We start from the raw sequence: 8,247 nt of genomic DNA, 5'->3' as shown, positions 1-8,247 counted from the left end.
ACATGCCGCCGATAAACATAGCCGAGCAGGACCGTCGTCGAGAGGAGGTGATGCGGCAACGCATCGATGGATATGAGGACGACGGGGTCAGGGACATGCTAGATGATGTCATTGTTTCAGAAACGGGAAATGTGACACCTTCAGAGAATGAACCGGAGGAGCCGGAGGCAACCGCAAAGGCCTTCTTAGAGGTCTTGGCCTCGTCGAAGAAACCTCTTTATGCGGGTGCGAAAATATCTCAGCTGGATGCCATCTCGCAACTGATTGCAGTCAAGGCTGAGTACGGTTGTAGCCAAAAATGCTTCGAAGCATTCCTGGGAGTATGGGCTAACAGCCTCCCTGAGGGTCATGAACTGCCGAAAAGCATGTACGATACAAAGAAAATCATGAAGGCACTCTCTATGGATTATGAGAAAATAGATGTTTGCCCGAAGAATTGCCTTTTGTTTAGGCACGAGTATGCGGATGACAAGTACTGTAGGCAGTGCGGTTCGTCTCGGTACATTGAGGTGGTCGGTGAGGATGGTGAGAAAAAGCAGCTAACCATCCCCGTTAAGGTTCTTCGGTATCTTGATTTTATAAAAAGACTGCAACGCCTTTTCATCACGAAGGAGTCTGCCAAAATGATGAAGTGGCACAAGGAAGGTATAAGGTACAATCCAAAAAAATCGTACATCCATCGGAAGGGGAAGCATGGAAGTCGTTCGATGAAGAATACCCCGAGGAAGCAGCAGAGGTTGGGAATGTTAGAATAGCCATATCAGGTGATGGGTTGAATCCATATGGTATCTCGTCCAATCCATACAGCTGCTGGCCCATGTTTGTAATTCCGCTCAATCTTCCTCCCGGTGCCCTAATGCAACGCAAGACCATGTTCTTGTCGCTCATCATTCCGGGGCCTGATTATCCGGGGAAGCAATTGGGTGCATTTATGCAGCCGCTGGTGGATGCTTTGCACCATTCTTGGTACTTTCCGACGTTGACATACGACCGGGATCTGCAGAGAAATTTCTTGATGAAAGTTTGGTTGCACTATTGCATGCATGACTTTCCCGGCTATGCTCTATTCTGCGGATGGTGTACAAGTGGGAAGATGCCATGCCCAGTGTGCATGCAGGCTCTGCGAATGATTTGGCTGAGTAAGGGTGGAAAGTATGTAGCCTTTGACCTGCATCGACAGTTCCTCCCTCCAGACCATCCAGACAGGGAAGACAAGAAGAACTTCACGAAAGGCCGGGTTGTTCATGAAGTAACCGAGATTCCAACATTTTCGGGGGCAGATGTTCTTGCTCAGCTAAAAGCTCTCCAGCCTAAAGTCAAAGGCAAAGGCAAAGCCAAAGCCAAAGGCTTCGAGGGATATGGTGAGACGCACAACTGGACTCACATTACCCCCTTCTCGCAGTTTCCCTATTTCAAGGACCTCAAACTTCCTTACAATATCGATGTGATGCACACTGAAAAGAATGTGGCAGAGTCTCTTTTCCACACGATCCTCAATATTCCCGATAAGACGAAGGATAACGTTAAAGCTAGAGCCGATCAACAGAGAATTTGTGATAGACCACGTGTGAACATGAAGCCTCCCACAGGCGGTCAAAAAAACTGGTTCAAGCCAGATGCTGACTTTATCCTTAAACCGCCAGAAAAAAAGGAAGTACTTATCTGGCTGAAACACATTTTGAAGTTCACCGATGGTTATGCATCGAATATAAGTAAGGGAGTCAATCTTTCAACGGGCAAAGTGACCGGCCTGAAAAGTCATGACTACCATGTATGGATTGAGCGGATAATGCCGGTGATGGTTCGAGGCTATGTCCCCGAGCATGTCTGGCGAGTGCTTGCCGAGCTAAGCCATTTCTTCCGCACGCTCTGTGCTAAAGAAGTAAGTAAAGACGTGATTGAAAAATTGCATAAGAAGGCACCGGAGTTGATAGTCAAGCTAGAGAAGATCTTTCCGCCAGGCTTCTTTACACCAATGACACATCTCATTCTGCACCTCGCGAACGAGGTATTGTTGGGGGGGGCTGTGCAGAATCGCTGGCAGTACGGCCCTGAGAGACAGAACAAGCATCTCTGACAGAAATGTGGAAACAAAGCTAAGATTGAAGCTTCCATAGCTGAGGCAGTTATCCTAGAGGAGGTGTCAGACCTCAGGACATCATGCTATCCAGACCACGTTCCCATCTGCATAACAAGGTGCCTCGATACAATATAGAAGAGCCGAAGTATCAACCCAGGCTCCATCTATTCAACGCGCAAGGTGGGAGGGATGGGGCCTCGAAACCTTATAACATGCCACGACAAGAGTGGGAGGACCTCATGTTCTATATCTTGCACAACATCAGGGAAGTTGAGGAAGTGTGGATGTGGTAATACCACTACACCATTCCTTTATGTCTTCCACATCATCATGTTTTATGTTCACTTAGTCCCGGTCTAACACCGCTTTTCTTTTTTTAGTGATTTCGTTCAAGAGGAATGGACGGGAATGAATCCTCCTACTTAGGCGGAGGCACTTACTCTTCTCCATCATGGAAACCCTGGACGTAAAAATTTTGTTGCTTGGTTCATGGAGAAAGTAATTTTCCACACTCCCCTATTAAATACCTAGTTCAACATTTATTAGTTAACTAATGCACGCAACAATTTCAATTATACTTGTAGGGAAAAGATCCGAACATATCTATGGATGATGAATTGAGATGGGTTTCCATGGGTTTTGACCCTGCCGTCATGACATGTAAAAAGTATGATGTGAATGGGTATCGCTTCCATACAGAGGAGCACCAGAACAGCCGGCCTGATTCCAAAACTATAAATACCGGAGTGTACACCCCCGTTCAAAATTCAGTAGACTACTACGGAAGGGTACAAAATATATACGAGATTAAATTCCACCAGGGGCGCGAGACCCTAAGTCTGCCTGTGTTCAAATGTCGATGGTTCGATCCGCGGGAGGGGGTAAAACATACGCCTTCCATTAGTTTGGTCGAATTTAAACCATCAACCGTCTATGCTGGAGCCGATCTCTTCATTGCGGCTACCCAAGCTACACAAGTATATTATCTGCCTTACCCATGCCAGAAAGAGTACCTAAAGGGTTGGGAAGTTGTGTTCAAGGTGTCGCCACATGGTAAGCTACCGAACCCGAATGAAGACGATTGCTACAACATTAACCCCATGACATACGAGGGAGTGTTCTATCAAGAGCAACCTGATGATGATGATGTGGTTAGAAACGATGACGCTAGACCATTGGGTGATGATGATGTGGATCCAAACGACGACGATGCACGGAATGATGGTGAGACCATTGTCAATGAAAATGACATACTTATGCTAGAAAAGTTAAACGAAGACGCTGACGACGAGGAAGTGCCTCCACCTCCGTCAGACAACGAAGATGATATGATTGATAGTGATGATGAGACGGACCGAGAAATAGGTTACAATAGTGATGATTCATATGGTTTCTAGCAGATGTACGTGTCAAGTCTTTTTTCTATAGTTTAGGAATATATGCCTTTTTATGCATTTTTATTAATGTGTTTATTATCATGCCTTTTCCTTCATTTCATTAATTTACTAATTGCTTATTCTCTTTTCAATGCAGGTTCGTGGAACATGGGCAAGGGGAAGGCCGACGGCGTGGGTTTCCTATGCAAGGTCGTCGGCCTGCCTAGTCAGAGTGGTCGAGCACGTAATCCTCCCCCCGGCTACTTGACGATGACTCCTCACAGGGAGGTCGAGGGAGAGGTGCCCCTAGAGGAGGAGGGGGCGGGGGGAGAGCCCCTAGAGGGCGAGGTGGTGGGGGGAGAGCCACTACAGGGGGTCGTGGCCAGAAAGAGCGCACCCTCACCGACTTAGGGGTGTTGTCTTCGAGGCCATCCTCTAGTGAGGTACCCTCCTCTAGTGAGGTACCCTCCTCTGGTGAGGAGGAGGAGGACGACGAGGCAGGCGAGGAGGGGGAGGTTCGGGATGGGGCCGAGGAGGAGGTGGAGGAGGAGGACGAGGAGGAGGATGAGGAGGAGGTTGGGGAGGGGGAGGCAGGCGAGGAGGAGGGTGGTGGCGGGGATGATGGTGGTGGCGGGGAGGGGGTTGACAACAAGGGGTGGCTGCGTGGTAACGCAAAGCTACCAAAGCAGGTTCCTGCTACTGAGGAGCAGAAGTGGCTCATTGAGCCCACGGGGAAAGAGTAAGTGCCACTTTATAATAATTTCATTATTTTGCTTGTCACATGCTCATTCCGGTTGTTATTTATTTTGCTTGTCACATGCTAATAGTTCATTCTTTTGCAGCAACTGGATATATTCTAAAGGGGTCCGTATTCCCAACGGGCTCATCACCGTCTTGCTGAAGTTACACTGGCCGGGGTTGTACTGTCCGGATCCAGTCAGGCACCCGAACCATCGGGTCTTGCCCACGAACTGGGAGCACTGGGAAGCGGCCCTCCACGCCGACCATGGGACCCATGCCAAGGCCGTGATCACCACTTTCTGGGTGAGTTCTCTTCAGAATCACAAGTCCATTCTAGTTTCATGAATGATTTAACTCATGGCTTCTTCCATTCTTGTTTCGTGCATGATTGTAGAAATTCTATCGAGTTCTTCCGGAGCACAGGGCCAGAGCGGACCAGATCGTGCTGCGCCAATGCAAGAAGAAAGCCCGCCAGATGCAGTACGAGGTGCGCTATGTGGCCATCTCGACATACCATCACGACTATCTTGGTGTGAAGATGACCAAGGAAGCCGCGCGGAGGATGGGCATTACCTTGGAGAGGGACGAGTTCTTGAAGGTAAGTATAAAAGATTTTTCATTATGCTTTCATTACCTTGTGGTACATTTCACCGTTTCGTGTTGACATGCCATTATGCTTTTATTATGTAGGTGTTACCAAATTGGTGTTATGGAAAAGACTAGTCCTGGGCGGCATTGGTGGATCTTTGGTGTGATGAGGCTGGAGCCTGGGCGGCTATGAGAGTCAAAAACAAGGCTAACCGAGGGAAGGAGGGAGTACATGCTCAGGGAAACCGAAACCACTATCTCCACAAGGCAGTTAATGTATGACTAACCCCATTAAAAATTCTTCTTCTTCTATTACCATCACTTTCTTATGTATGACTAACCTCTGTTTGGTGGTGCAGGAGGAGAAACTGAAGCGGTCGCTCTCACACATGCAGGCGTGGGAGATCGCCCATACGCGGAAGGACCCCAAGCCTGGCGAGCCCAAGTACTACGGCAAGCAGACCGCACATAGGAAGAAGGCCTACTCCGATGGGTATCTGGCGTTACATCCTGACACACCTGACCCCATTGCGGCGGATCTGGACGAAAGGGTGGTGGTGGGCATGGGGCCGAAGGAGCACGGTCGGGAGGCGGTTCTCGATGCTGTGATCACTCCTACTATCTCCTACACACAGCTCCGTCGGATCGACCCGACCCTGAGCCAGCGCACGAGCACGCCCATGAGCAGTGCACCGTCACAGTCCCTCTTTCAGGAGCAGCAAACTGTAAGTATTTTCCCTTTTATCTTCATTGCTCACTTTATTTTCCGCATTTAGTAGTTTTATGAGTTTCATCATGTCATACCGTAGGCCTACATGGAGTACACACGCCAGGAGACCATGGCGTGGCACGACCGCCTTCATGCATACCATCAGCAGAGGGATCGCCAGATGCAGCACGCTTTTCAGGAAATGGCGGCCGGCAGGTGTCCTCAATGGCCATCAGCAGAGGGTCCTCGAGCACAACCAACGTTGCTGACCTTTGAGGAGTTTGTGGCACAGAACGCTGGCCCCTCGCCGGTTAGTTCATCCCCAATCTATTCACTCAAAGCATATCATGCCTTTCAACACAGTCATATATCCCGTTAATATTTATTTTCAACATCCAGGGAACCGGTGGATCAACCGTTGGCAGTGGTCTTCGCAGCACTCCCGAGTCACGGAGCCCGACCACTTCGATCCACGGAGGCGGTCTTGGCGGTACCGCTGCCGCTAGCAGTGACGACCTGGGCTTCGGCGGTCTTGGCGGTGACGACCTCCGCGGTGCTCGACGTCCTGGCGCTTAAGCCTTTGGGTCACATTATGGCGGTTCTCGATGCTAGGATACTTATATGCTTGTTTTTTTATCTTATTGTTGTTTGTGATGTTTCTTATGATGTGTGATGATGAATTTGTTGTGTGATGCTGCTCCTTTATTGTTACGTGATGCTGCTTCTTATATATGCTGTGTATATTCAAATGAATTGAGCTGAAAAGAAACAGAAAAAAGAAAAAAACTGGACAGAAACTATGCCGATGGCCTGGCCGTCGGCATAGGCCTGGCGTGAGCTCCCAATGGCCGACACGTGGCAGGTCTATGCCGACGGCCTAGCCGTCGGCTTAGTTTGAAACTATGCCGACGGCTAGGCCGTCGGTATAGACCTGCCCCAGGAGCGCCCAGTTTCTGACACGTGGCATGTCTATGCCGACGGCCAAACTAAGCCGACGGCTAGGCCGTCGGCATAGACCTGCCCCAGGAGCAACGGCTTCTCGCCACGTGGTGAGAAGCCATTGGTCAACACTTGACGGCGGCCGCCGTTAGGCGATGACGTTGCCGACGGCCAGGACCGTCGGCATAGATGTACGGCCACCGTCGGGATAGGGGCTATGTCGACGGCCTTTCTATGCCGACGGGCATCCTGGCTACGCCGACGGATATGTTGCCGACGGCCCTATGCCGACGGGGGCCGTCGGCATAGGCATGTCCCGACGGCTAGTCAGGGCTATGCCGACGGCCCTGGCCGTCAGCAGAGGGTGCGATTCCGGTAGTGAATATTATATTTTGGATGAGTTGGAGGAGAGAGAGAAGGGAAGCGGGCTACTGATTAATAGCCGGCTGCAACACGTGTTCAGAGGCATGTTGTGAGAGAGGGAGTTGGGCCATGTATGCAAAAAGTAGTACATATTTATATGCAACTATTGTATTTGCCGGCTATAAGGTCGGCTATAGATGATGTGGCAAGACCATATAGCCAGCAATTGGCTATATTATTAACCATGCTCTTAGTTTCAACAGATTCCTTGTTTTTGTGCGAATCTAGTTCTAGCAGATTCTTCAAGTGTATGTTGGCGTTGATTCGGTCCCCATGTAAAGTACGCACTACTAGAATTTTCATATACGTGGGTATTTGGCTCTTCGCCTTGAGCCAAATCACGGGCACTCGGCAAAAATACATACATCGAGACCCACACTCGGCAACCATGGGTTGACGGCAACTAGCTAATGTGACATAGAATCACGACGAACAAACTACGCTCGGCAAATGGCATGAAGCTTTGAACTATAGCGATTCACTTTGTACTATACGAACACCGCATGAAAAGCAAAAGCTCAAAACTTATTTCTCAAGTGCGCAGATATATTAGATTTTTTTTGTTGGTAACAGATATATTAGATGGATTTGTAAGGAACATATTGTATTTGACAAGAAATTATAAATTAATAAAATGCGAGATTATTACTATGTGAATTATGTAAACAGATAAATCGAGTGCTTTCATGTGTAATGGACAGTATCATGTATCTCTCCTGAGGATGATATAGTGTTGCTGCAGCTGAGAGTCACCAATTTGAAGTTGTAGATTATAATCCTATCAGACCATTGTAGTACATGGTATGTTTTATCATATGTATTTGATGAATCGTAGGTAAGCACCCATCAAATTATGGTAAATTGTAAAAATACTTACCTGGTGGCATCACTAAATATGAACTGGCATATTCCCAAGGTAAAAAGAAAACACTCTTCGGAGCACCGCATAACCCGACTAAAAGAGAATAAACATACACGGAAAGATATAAAACACATGCAACAAAAACTGTGTGTAGTTCAAGATAGGAAAGGAAGTGAAGTTTTTACCTGAACTGACAACAAAAGACTATAAATAAACACTGAATGGCGTACATGTATAGTTAGAGGGTGCTTGGATACGTTTTAGTCTCATGACTAAAAGTAGTGGGACTAAAACTTGCTAGCCTCACCCATACTTGGATCCAAATACTAAAGAGACTAAAATCAAGTTAATGAGCATTTATTATCCTCCAAACCCTCCAATCCAGAACTCGCTTGTGTTAAAGGAGACGAGTTAAATAAGGAGAGAGAGGAATAATCCACATTTTAGTAGGGGTACCCCTGACTAAAATTTTTTAGTCTCAAGACTAGTTTTAGCCCCTCTTTAGTCAGGGGTGCTTGGAACTTTAGCC

This window comes from Triticum aestivum, chromosome 6D (genome assembly GCF_018294505.1).
Source record: "Triticum aestivum cultivar Chinese Spring chromosome 6D, IWGSC CS RefSeq v2.1, whole genome shotgun sequence".
Lineage (NCBI taxonomy): Eukaryota > Viridiplantae > Streptophyta > Magnoliopsida > Poales > Poaceae > Triticum > Triticum aestivum.
This window is presented reverse-complemented; position numbering follows the sequence as displayed.